Here is a 13,531-nt window from a genome sequence, read left to right on the forward strand (position 1 = left end):
GGACGGGACCACCTAGTGTTGACACGGAGCCCCGCCGATCCTACATGACTGGTCTGCCGACGAAATCGTCTGATGTGGTTACGACGACGTCGACCACGAAGATTCCATCTGCTAGCCCCGGCCCGCTAGCACACGCTAGCCGTGGCCTCTTACGCCGTGGCCTCTTACCTGCTAGTGCTTTAGCAGCCTCCGAACTATCCTATTGCTGTTCACCGGACCTTATGATAACTCAGCTATACAGCTGATGTCTGCTGGACTGTTCCTTTTTACGGTACTACATCCTGTTTATGTTTAGCCTCAGCCCAAACATGGTTAGCTTATTGTTGATTCGGTTATTTCTAATTGTACTATTTCACTGTAGATCCCCCAGCCCAGCTAAACCTGCCTTAGATAGCTCCTTTGTCCCACCCCCTATACACGCAGAGACCGACTCAATTGGTTCCTCTAGTGATACTATCTCTTTCATTGTTACCCAACGCTTAGGTTTACCCCCACTTTACTCATATCCTTCCATATCCTTGTCTGTACATAATGCCCTGAATCTTTTCTACAACACCCGGAAATCTGCCCCCTTTATTCTATGTACCCAACGCACTAGAAGACCAGTTCTTAAAGCCTTTAGCCGTATACTTATTCTAGTCCTCCTCTGTTCCTCTGGTGATGTAGAGGCTAACCCAGGCCCTGCAGCCCTCAGTATCACTCCTACTCCCCAGGCGCTATCATTTGCTGACTTCTGTAATCGTAAAAGTCTTGGTTTCTTGCACGTAAACATCAGAAGTCTACTTCCTAAGTTTGAGTTATTCACTGCGTTAGCACACTCCGCCAACCCTGATGTTCTAGCAGTGTCTGAATCCTGGCTCAGGAAGGCCACCAAAAATTCTGAAATTTCCATCCCCAACTATAACATTTTCCGTCTAGATAGAACTGCCAAAGGGGGTGGAGTTGCAATCTACTGTAGAGATAGCCTGCAGAGCTCTATCATACTATCCAGGTCTGTGCCCAAACAGTTTGAGCTTCTACTTCTAAAAATCCACCTTTCCAGAAATAAGTCTCTCACTGTTGCCGCTTGCTACAGACCCCCCTCAGCCCCCAGATGTGCCCTGGACACCATATGTGAATTGATTGCCCCCCATTTATCCTCAGAGTTCGTACTGCTTGGTGACCTAAATTGGGATATGCTTAATACCCCGGCCATCCTACAATCCAAACTAGATGCCCTCAACCTCACGCAAATTATCAACGAACCTACCAGGTACAACCCTAAATCCGTAAACATGGGTACCCTCATAGATATCATCCTGACTAACATACCCTCTAAATACACCTCAGCTGTCTTCAACCAGGATCTCAGCGATCACTGCCTTATTTTCTGCGTCCGTAACGGGTCCGCGGTCAAACGACCACCCCTCATCACTGTCAAACGCTCCCTAAAACACTTTAGCGAGCAGGCCTTCCTAATTGACCTGGCCCAGGTATCCTGGATGGATATAGATCTCATTCCATCAGTAGAGGATGCCTGGTTGTTCCTTAAAAGTAATTTCCTCTCAATCTTAAATAAACATGCCCCATTCAAAAAATACAGAACTAAGAACCGATATAGCCCCTGGTTCTCCTCAGACTTGACTGCCCTTGACCAGCACAAAAACATCCTGTGGCGTACTGCATTAGCATCAAATAGCCCCCGCGATATGCAACTTTTCAGGGAAGTTAGGAACCAATATACACAAGCAGTCAGGAAAGCAATGGCAAACTTTTTCAAACAGAAATTTGCATCCTGTAGCACTAACTCCAAAATGTTTTGGGACACTGTAAAGTCCATGGAGAATAAGAGCACTTCCTCCCAGTTGCCCACTGCACTGAGGCTAGGAAACACTATCACCACCGATAAATCTACAATAATCGAGAATTTCAACAAGCATTTTGCTACAGCTGGCCATGCTTTCCATCTGGCTACCACTACCCCGGCCACCAACTCTGCACCCTCCGCTGAAACTTGCCCATGCCCCCCCGCTTCTCCTTCACACAAATTCAGACAGCTGACGTTTTGAAAGAGCTGCAAAATCTGGACCCCTACAAATCAGTTGGGCTAGACAATCTGGACCCTTTCTTTCTAAAACTAGCCGCCGAAATTGTCGCAACCCCTATTACTAGTCTGTTCAACCTCTCTTTCATAACGTCTGAGATCCCCAGAGATTGAAAGCTGCCGCGGTCATCCCCCTCTTCAAAGGGGGTGACACTCTAGATCCAAACTGCTACAGACCTATATCCATCCTGCCCTGCCTTTCGAAAGTATTTGAAAGCCAAGTTAACAAACAGATCACCGACCATTTCGAATCCCACCGTACCTTCTCCGCTATGCAATCCAGTTTCCGAGCTGGTCATGGGTGCACTTCAGCCACGCTCAAGGTCCTAAACGATATTATAACCGCGATTGATAATAGACAGTACTGTGCAGCCGTCTTCATCGACCTGGCCAAGGCTTTCGACTCTGTCAACCACCGCATTCTTATTGGCAGACTAAATAGCCTTGGTGTCTCAAATGACTGCCTCGCCTGGTTCACCAACTACTTCTCAGATAGAGTTCAGTGTGTCAAATCGGAGGGCCTGTTGTCTGGACATATGGCAGTCTCTATGGGGGTGCCACAGGGTTCAATTCTTGGGCCGACACTTTTCTCCGTGTATATCAATGATGTCGCTCTTGCTGCTGGTGACTCTCAGATCCACCTCTACGCAGACGACACCATTTTGTATACATCTGGCCCTTCATTGGACACTGTGTTAACAAACCTCCAAACGAGCTTCAATGCCATACAACACTCCTTCAGTAGCCTCCAACTGCTCTTAAACACTAGTAAAACTAAATGCATGCTTTTCAATCGAACGCTGCTGGCACCCGCCCACCCGACTAGAATCACCACTCTTGACGGGTCTGACCTAGAGTATGTGGACAACTACAAATACCTAGGTGTCTGGTTAGACTGTAAACTCTCCTTCCAGACTCACATAAAGAATCTCCAATCCAAAGTTAAATCTAGAATCGGCTTCCTATTTCGCAACAAAGCCTCCTTCACTCATGCTGCCAAACATGCCCTCGTAAAACTGACTATCCTACCGATCCTTGACTTCGGCGATGTCATTTACAAAATAGCCTCCAACACTCTACTCAGCAAATTGGATGTAGTCTATCACAGTGCCATCCGTTTTGTCTCCAAAGCCCCATACGCTACCCACCACTGTGACCTGTACGCTCTTGTTGGCTGGTCCTCACTACATGTTCGTCGTCAAACCCACTGGCTCCAGGCAATCTATAAATCACTGCTAGGCAAATCCCCGCCTTATCTTAGCTCATTGGTCACCATAGCAGCACCCACCCGTAGTCTACGCTCCAGCAGGTATATCTCACTGGTCATTCCCAAAGCCAACACCTCCTTTGGCCGCCATTCCTTCCAGTTCTCTGCTGCCAATGACTGGAACGAATTGCAAAAATATCTGAAGCTGGAGACTCTTATCTCCCTCACTAACTTTAAGCATCAGTTGTCAGAGCACCTTACCGATCACTGCACCTGTACACAGCCCATCTGAAATTAGCCCACCCAACTACCTCATCCCTATATTGTTATTTATTTTTGCTCTTTTGCACCCCAGTATCTCTATTTGCACATAATCTCTTGCACATCTAGCATTCCAGTGTTAATACTATTGTAATTATTTTGCACTATAGCCTATTTATTGCCTTACCTCCATAACTTGCTACATTTGCACACACTGTATATATATTTTCTGTTGTATTTTTGACTTTATGTTTTTTTACCCTATATGTAACTCTGTGTTTGTTTTTATCGCACTGCTTTGCTTTATCTTGGCCAGGTCGCAGTTGTAAATGAGAACTTGTTCTCAACTGGCTTACCTGGTTAAATAAAGGTGAAATAAATAAATAAAAAATACCATGGAGAGCCACATCATATTTAGCTTACGTTGATTGGACTAAATCGTTTCTATATCTTTTAGTTGTCACTGTATTAGACTAAACATAGGTGATTAGATTATGTTGAAATGTTGGAAGTTGAAATGGTGCTGGAATAGTGGAGGCAGCTCCTGTTTTCTTTGTGACTTGCGGTAACTCTCCATGAGTCTAAATCAATAGTTGTTTAGTAGTCCGAAAATGTCGGAAACATTACCTTGCTTGACCATGCTGATGGTCAGCTAACTTTTTGTTACATGCAATATGTTTGTGGACTTCACCGGACAGATGTTGCTCTCCGGTTTTGTAACAAAACAAATGTGTGGTTGAATTTATTCTTCCACTGTGTTCTTATTGTCTCAGCCTTAGGCCTATATATCACGGTGTCAAGGCATATGAACTACTGTAACAGGTTATAGAGCAAACAACGCAATTATCACAACACATAGGTTGTAATATTACTTTTTTTTCTTCTGGATTGGCCTCCCTGGTGATTTTACCCAAGCACCGCTACTGACAGGCATTCTACCAGCAGAGAACGCTCTGACTGGTGTAGCTACTTTTCTCGGTGTAGCCAGCCTACTTTTCTCCAGTAAAATGCAAGGTTAACTTTAATCAAAACATTAGCAAATGTAGCTGGCTACTATCTTTCTATGATAAACTTTTGAAATATGATGGCCATGCATCGTTTTTGCAAAAAATACCTTATTGCTTTTTTCATTGTAAGCTCATTTACTTGTGTGGCTGCCAGCCAAATAGCGTTGTACTTCAGTTATAGTAACATGTTGTTACGCAGTACTTCAATAATTGCACTGTAATTAGATAATAATGCAGTTGATTGGTTTGTGATTCAATGATGGCTTTAATAATGATAATGCTATTGCCATGGCTTTGATTTTGTGCTGTTTGCCATGACTTTGAATGTGATGCCATTCTGGTTTACATGGCCTTGTTTGGGATGTCATGCTGGCTTCTGTGGCTTTGTTGTATCTCATCTCAATGTATTCAAGTCAACAACCTGCTGCATCTCGATGATTCAACACACTGCCAAGTCGAAGCTGCACAGAGACAGCATCACCATGGCAACATCATTTTGAAGCCTTTCCCCCACACACACACTACCAACGTTAATCTGATGATAATGTCACTACATACATTTATTCCCTGGTAAGGAGTGCACATCCTTAATAAGAGGATGCAGACACAACTGATTTGAAATGTTGGCTAAAAGATTGCAAGGTGGTGCGTGATAAGATAAAATACGTACATGTAGGCTATGCTCTTTTAGAATAAATGTTCCTGTTTCTTCTCTAAGTGGTACTAATGTTTTTTTTAAAACATGTTCTATTCAATCCCTAAAAGGAATACTAAATTCATATTCAATTGACCCACACTCTGACACACCCACATTACAAGACATGCCACCTTCCCCCTCTCCCCACTTCCTACGCCCTCAGCTCACTTTAGACATGATTGACATGAAGACGGTAAGACTGGGGAGGTTTACACTTCACACCTGCATTAATGACTGTCTGTCTGTCTCCCACTCCTGTAGTGGGAGGCCATCATTCACCACGCTCATCTAAATCCTGTGAAATCCCACAGTAAATGAAGCTCGGAAGCAAAACTGCCACCGAACAACACACGATAAATGAGCCTTGGCATCCAACCTGCCAATGGAGGGATTGTCAAACCGCGATTGAGTTGTCGTTGTGTTCCATTGGTCCTGGGTTTGAAGAGGCATTTGGTTTCCCACTTACCTGGACAGTGGGCCTGATTTGTAGGGTGGAAATGCATCTAAGTGTAATAGTCAAGTGTGTGGCATGCGTGACACTCAATTGTGTTCATCTCTCTATTCATCTCTAATTCATTCTTGTCATTCTTCCCATTACGCCTAACTCTCTCGTTTACCAAGGCATGGAAAGCATTAACCTGTTGAGCCCTGTAGATTCACAAGAACAAACATGTACTAAGTACTTCTGTTACATACTGTAATGTCATTTTCGAGACAGACAAGACCCCTTCCAAATAAAGGAAACAGACCTGCTGTCTCAGTCATTATTTGACTCTAATGTTCCCCTGGTAAGGTTCCGTTCCTATCTGATAGACCAGTAGATCTGTCGATATGCTGCTCAAGCACCATCTGATCCCCTGCCGATAATTCACTCTGTCAACAATCCACCCTGGACCCAAACTGACAGCCGTGATTTGTACCATTTGGATGAAGGTTCTCTCTCTCTCTTTCTCTCTCTCTCTTTTTCTCTCTCACTCTCCCTCCCCCTATCCCCCTCTCTCCCTCTCTCATGTCATGAGTGAGTCATGTGTTCTAAAAACATTGGGCTGATAAATTAAGTGAAGAGGCTGAGCAGCTGAACAGGTCTATCATTGCCAGGATGGAGATGCATATTTTACAGGCCGGCCTCATGTTATATTCATCCCATATTCGTCCAGCTCTTTATCCTGCTGCACACATCCACTCTGGACTGGAGTGGCTTTCTTTTCCTGTTGTCTCTGATTCATCTGCGAATGAGAGACAGAGAAATATTCAACAGTATCAATGCGCCCGTCTGTGTCTAATGACTTGAGACTGATAGAAATGCCCACAAAGCAGTATTATGGAGCAATAGAGCTGAGTACTGTAGATGAGGTCTGATGGGCCTGGAATGGCTGGTAGTGAATTATTGGGGTATTAAGAGGTGTAATGCATGTACAAGTGCACCAGTGGGGCTGGATAAAGTACATTGCTGTTGGATGTTGTGCACCATGTGGTTCTTTATTGAGGTTATACACAGGCACACTCATTTTCTACTAAGTCTTTGCCACCCTCCTGCAGTGAGAAAGTCTTCATTCTCTTTTGCTTTTAAGATATATTTTACCCCTCTGACTCTGAAGTGTGCTTTCGTAAGGTTATATGTGTGCCAAGTAGTGACTACTTACCCTCACATTTCATGCAGAGATAACCACAGAATTACAACACATTCTCACCTAGGAATAGCACTGGCCAAGTAATAGGAATGGAAAAGCCACGATCTGACTGACTAATTTATAAAAAGTCATATAACCCTACATTATGGGCGGCAGGTAGCTTAGTGGGTAAGAGCGTTGTGCCAGTAACCGAAAGGTTGCTGGTTCTAATCCCTGTGCCGACTAGGTGAAAAATCAGTCAATGTGCCCTTAAGCAAGGCACTTAACCCTAATTGCTCATGTAAGTCGCTCTGGATAAGAGCGTCTGCTAAATGACAAAAATGTATTAGTCATTAGGATCCAGAAAATTACTATTTTATTTGTGTCTGCGAATAAATCTAGTTACCTACTGTACTATTGATGTTCATTTCATGTAGGTACAGAGAGCACAGCAATATATTCTTGGAATTCAACAGAGCTGGTTTTTAATTACAATTTAACAGGATGGTGAATCTAAAATCAAGATACGAATTAAAGGTGTCTTTCACTATGTTTCAATTAATTGTCACAACTGAGGGACGAATGAGGAATTCCAATGAATTTGTTTACGTTAGTTTCTGATTGCTTTTGAGAATAAGATTACAAGTCACTTTAGAAGCGAAAGGTTGTGGTGTTTTGATCTTGTTCATTACCGATGTAATGTACTTTGGGGAATTTCTATCTTCTTTCCACCCACTGTTTTGACTCTTCCTGGCACATCCATCGAAGCGTGGGAGGATGTCATGCCTTGAAGCAGTGAACTTTGAATACGGTTGGAAGAGTCTTTTGAAAAATGTCTGTATATGCCAGTGTTCCTCATCCGTTCCTCTGGGAATCCTAGATAGTGCACATTGTTGTTCTATCCCAGCTCTAGCACAGCTGATTCAACTAATCAAGGGCTTGAAGACTAGTTGACAAGCTAAATCAGATGTAGTGGTGTTAGAATAACTTAACAAAAATGTGCAAGGGATGGGGGTCCACATGCATGTGCACTGAAACACTTTCTGTCAGTGTCAGTGTATTTCCTTCTCCGCTCTCTTCTCTATTATACCTCTGACTTCCACCTTTACATCTCACATGTTAAATTCACATGTACTCAAGACAGCACTCAGCTGAGCGACATTGTGCCATCATGAAATATTTCTCTCCCTGCTCAGAGTTAAGGGACTCCAGAAGTGCACTGGAGTCCCTTAACTGTGTAATGGAGTAGCCAAGTAGCAAAAAGGTTGCAGCAGGCAGACAATGGACATTGAGTATCCACTTCTATTTAGGAATATGTATAGGCATCCGCTTCTGTATAGGGATGAGTCAAGGCAGATGGATGGACAGACGGAGAGGCTTTTCTACCTCTCTGCAAGATAGGGTTGGTTTAATCAGGTGAAGGATGAAAAAGCCTGTGAGTGCTGATCTAAAGACCAGTTTGGTTGGTGTTTTACCTAATATTGAAGGTTAGGGTTGGTATTGGGGTTTGGGTATGGTGTGCTCCTCCTAGGTCAGCCTTTGGGCTTCTACCACTGTGCTTGTGTCAACGAAGACCCAGAACAGGGAGTTGGGAGTCTATTTGGAGTTGTGTAAATCTTTGCTGTCTCACAGTATTTATATTCCCAACAAGGAGGAGGAGGACAAGAACCTTATTTATTTTATTTTTTACCCGTCTTCTGTCCCATTATTGCGTCAGGAAATGACAATGGGACTTTAATAAATTTATCAGAAACAACAGTCTTTTTCTGGCACTGCTGATTTCCTCCCTGACTATGGCAATCAGCCCAGCTTGTAATTGCTACCTGAGCACAGCAAGAGGCAAAGAGAGAAAGGAGTAGAGGCACGACAACTAAGAAACGGGAGTTTCATATTCCTAGCACGCAATGACTACATCAAGCATGTGACTCTATGAACTTGTTTGATGCATTTGCAGTTGGAGACACTTTTATTATAAATAAGAATATAATACACTACCGGTCAAAAGTTTTAGAACACCTACTCATTCAAGGGTTTTTCTTTATTTCTACTATTTTCTACATTGTAGAATAATAGTGAAGACATCAAAACTATGAAATCACACATATGGAATCATGTAGTAACCAAAAAAGTGTTAAACAAATCAAAATATATTTTAGATTTGAGATTCTTCAAATAGCCACCCTTTGCCTTGATGACAGCTTTGCACACTCTTGGCATTCTCTCAACCAGCTTCACCTGGAATGCTTTTCCAACAGTCTTGAAGGAGTTCCCACATATGCTGAGCACTTGTTGGCTGCTTTTCCTTCACTCTGCGGTCCGACTCATCCCAAACCATCTCAATTGGGTTGAGGTTGGGGGATTGTGGAGGCCAGGTCATCTAATGCAGCACTCCATCACTCTCCTTCTTGGTAAAATAGCCTTTACACAGCCTGGAGGTGTGTTGGGTCATTGTCCTGTTGAAAAACAAATGATAGTCCCACTAAGCCCAAACCAGATGGGATGGCGTATCGCTCCAGAATGCTGTGGTAGCCATGCTGGTTAAGTGTGCCTTGAATTCTAAATAAATCACAGACAGTGTCACCAGCAAAGCACCCCCACACCATAACACCTCCTCCTCCATGCTTTACGGTGGGAAATACACATGTGGAGATCATCCGTTCACCCACACCGTGTCTCACAAAGACACGGAGGTTGGAACCAAAAATCTCAAATTTGGACCCCAGACCAAAGGACAAATTTCCACCGGTCTAATGTCCATTATTCGTGTTTCTTAGCCCAAGCAAGTCTCTTCTTATTATTGGTGTCCTTTAGTAGTGGTTTCTTTGCAGCAATTCGACCATGAAGGCCTGATTCACACAGTCTCCTCTGAACAGTTGATGTTGAGATGTGTCTGTTACTTCAACTCTGTGAAGCATTTATTTGGGCTGCAATTTCTGAGGCTGGTAACTCTAATGAACTTACCCTCTGCAGCAGAGGTAACTCTGGGTCTTTCATTCCTTTGGCGATCCTCATGAGAGCCAGTTTCATCATAGCACTTGATGGTTTTTGCGACTGCACTTGAAGAAACTTTCAAAGTTCTTGAAATGTTCCGGATTGACTGACCTTCATGTCTTAAAGTAATGATGGACTGTTGTTTCTCTTTGCTCATTTGAGCTGTTCTTGCCATAATATGGACATGGTCTTTTACCAAATAGGGCTATCTTCTGTACCTTGTCACAACACAACTGATTGGCTCAAACGCATTAAGAAGGAAAGAAAGTCCACAAATTAACTTTTAAGAAGGCACACCTGCTAATTGAAATACATTCCAGGTGACTACCTTGTGAAGCTGGTTGAGAGAATGCCAAGCAAAGGGTGGCTATTTGAACAATCTCAAATTCAGCATTCTGGAGCGATACGCCATCCCATCTGGTTTGGGCTTAATGGGACTATCATTTGTTTTTCAACAGGACAATGACCCAACACACCTCCAGGCTGTATAAGGGCTATTTTACCAAGAAGGAGAGTGATGGAGTGCTGCATCAGATGACCTGGCCTCCACAATCCCCCAACCTCAACCCAATTGAGATGGTTTGGGATGAGTCGGAACGCAGAGTGAAGGAAAAGCAGCCAACAAGTGCTCAGCATATGTGGGAACTCCTTTAAGACTGTTGGAAAAGCATTCCAGGTGAAGCTGGTTGAGAGAATGCCAAGAGTGTGCAAAGCTGTCATCAAGGCAAAGGGTGGCTATTTGAAGAATCTCAAATCTAAAATATATTTAGATTTGTTGAACACTTTTTTGGTTTCTACATGATTCCATATGTGTTATTTCATTGTTCTGATGTCTTCACTATTATTCTACAATGTAAAAAATTGTAAAAATAAAGAAAAACCCTGGAATGAGTAGGTGTGTCTAAACTTTTGACCGGTAGTGTACAGTGCCTTGCAAAGGTATTCATCCCCCTTGGCGTTTTTCCTATTTTGTTGAATTACAACCTGTAATTTAAATTGATTTGGATTTGGATTTCATGTAATGGACATACACAAAATAGTCAAAATTGGTGAAGTGAAATGAAAAAAATTACATGTTTCAAAAAATTATAAAAATAAATAACAGAAATGTGGTGCGTGCATATGTATTCACCCCCTTTGCGATGAATCCCCTAAATAAGATCTGGTGCAACCAATTACCTTCAGAAGTCACGTAATTAGTTGAATAAAGTCCACCTGTGTGCAATCTAAGTGTCACATGATCTCAGTATATATACACCTGTTCTGAAAGGCCCCAGAGTCTGCAACACTAGTAAGCAAGTGGCACCACCAAGCAAACAGCACCATGAAGACCAAGGAGCTCTCCAAACTGGTCAGGGACAAAGTTGTGGAGAAGTACAGATCAGGGTTGGGTTATAAAAAAATATCAGAAACTTTGAACATCCCACGGAGCACCATTAAATCAATTTTTTTTTAATGGAAAGAATATGGCACCACAACAAACCTGCCAAGAGAGGGCCGCCCACCAAAACTCACGGACCAAGGAGGGCATTAATCAGAGAGGCAACAAAGAGACCAAAAATAACCCTGAAGGAGCTGCAAAGGTCCACAGCGGAGATTGGAGTATCTGTCCATAGGACCACTTTAAGCCGTACACTCCACAGAGCTGGGCTTTACGGAAGAGTGGCCAGAAAAAAAGGCATTGCTTAATGAAAAAAATAAGCAAACACGTTTGGTGTTCACCAAAAGGCATGTGGGAGACTACCCAAACATATGGAAGAAGGTACTCTGGTCAGATGAGACTAAAATTGAGCTTTTTGGCCATCAAGGAAAACGCTATGTCTGGCGTAAACCCAACACCTCTCATCACCCTGGGAACACCATCCCCACAGTGAAGCATGGTGGTGGCAGCATCAGGCTGTGGGGATGTTTTTCATCGGCAGGGACTGGGAAACTGGTCAGAATTGAAGGAATGATGGATGGCGCTAAATACAGGGAAATTATTGAGGGAAACCTGTTTCAGTCTTCCAGAGATTTGGGGGGTGAATAGTTATGCACGCTCAGGTTTTCTGTTTTTTTTTCTAATTTGTTGTTAGTTTCACAATAAAAAATATTTTGCATCTTCAAAGTGGTAGGCATGTTGTGTAAATGAAATTATACAAACCCCCCAAAAATCTATTTTAATTCCAGGTTGTAAGGCACCAAAATAGGGAAAATGCCAAGGGGGTGAATACTTTCGCAAGCCACTGTATGTTTCTAAACACTTCTACATCAATGTGGATGCTGCCATGATTACGGATAATCCTGAATAAATCATGAATGATGATGAGTGAGAATGTTACAGAGGGTCAAACATATTCTATTCTTATTTACAATAAAAGTGACTCCAAAATGACACAATACATTATTTACCATTCATTTATATTGGGCACAAAATAATCTGAAACACAACCAAAACTAACTGCAAATGCATCCAACAAGTTTGTAGAGTCACAAGGTTGATGTAGTCATTGCGTGCTAAGAATATGGCACCAAATACTACAACAAAAATATTACTAGTTAAACAAAATCTCAAGGGTATCAGTAATTTCGGACACCACTCTACATGCACATTAGTCAGAATGCATTTCAGATACATTTTATTTCCAAAACCAATATTGAAGGAAATGTACTACAAGAATAAGATACTTATGTTTTTTCAGGCACTGTTTTATTCTCTCACAGTGTATTGAGTTAGTTTTCACATAACAACACAGAAACATTTGAAAGGAATGGCGTATCATACATAGGTGAAAGACAGGATTAAATATGGCTATGTTTGAAAGCTATACAGAGATGATGTCAATGACAAAACGTCAATAACATAATGGATTTCCATGTCCGTCAGCGTTATACAGAACAAACACAAACAATATGCATGTTAACACATTATTAACATATTCATGTCTTTGAGGCTGTCATGATGGAAAAAAATATAGTATATATTTACATTTTTATATTTTCAAATACAATAAGTACAATGCAACAATAGTATGTTATAGCTGGGAGGTAAATTACGTTTTCGAGACTCAAAAGGAGTGGAATCATCTGATCTCATCTAACTTCCTCACCTTTCCACTGCAATCACTTCTTAGTGATACAGTGCTCTGAACAATGTTGCTGCTGTGTCACCCCACCTGTGGTGTATGAGCTTAGTTACAACATTACAATACAAAGTGCCTTAAAAGCTGGTGAAAAAGCACTAAATAAATGCAATCCATTCTTGTAGTATAAGAATCCTTTTCTCTTCACATCAGTAAACAAGTAAACACTTATCACATTTAAAGCTTTACAGCCAGAGTTAACATGTTCAGCAAGCATCATATCTACAAATGTATTTTGTAAAATGGAGGATAACAAGGAGTAGGACTTCAACAAAGATATTCAACCCTATTATTATGGCTATAAATGAGGTTCAGAAGGATTACCTCCATAATTTACTCCTCTTGTTGGCTTTCATTAACTGAGTTTCCAATTTTACCCTGTTTCTATACAGTGCAGCTGCAGTTTCAAAGGAGTTGTGATTAATTGCACTGTCTGAATGAGAGAGAATCTTACAAGAGTCAGCATAAAAAACGTCATTTCTTTGTAATGGAACTATTCCCATCTTCACTGCGTGTAATGACAACACACTATAACCAACTTGCCTCACCTATA

The sequence above is a fragment of the Coregonus clupeaformis genome, chromosome 25 (genome assembly GCF_020615455.1).
Source record: "Coregonus clupeaformis isolate EN_2021a chromosome 25, ASM2061545v1, whole genome shotgun sequence".
Taxonomy (NCBI): Eukaryota; Metazoa; Chordata; class Actinopteri; order Salmoniformes; family Salmonidae; genus Coregonus; species Coregonus clupeaformis.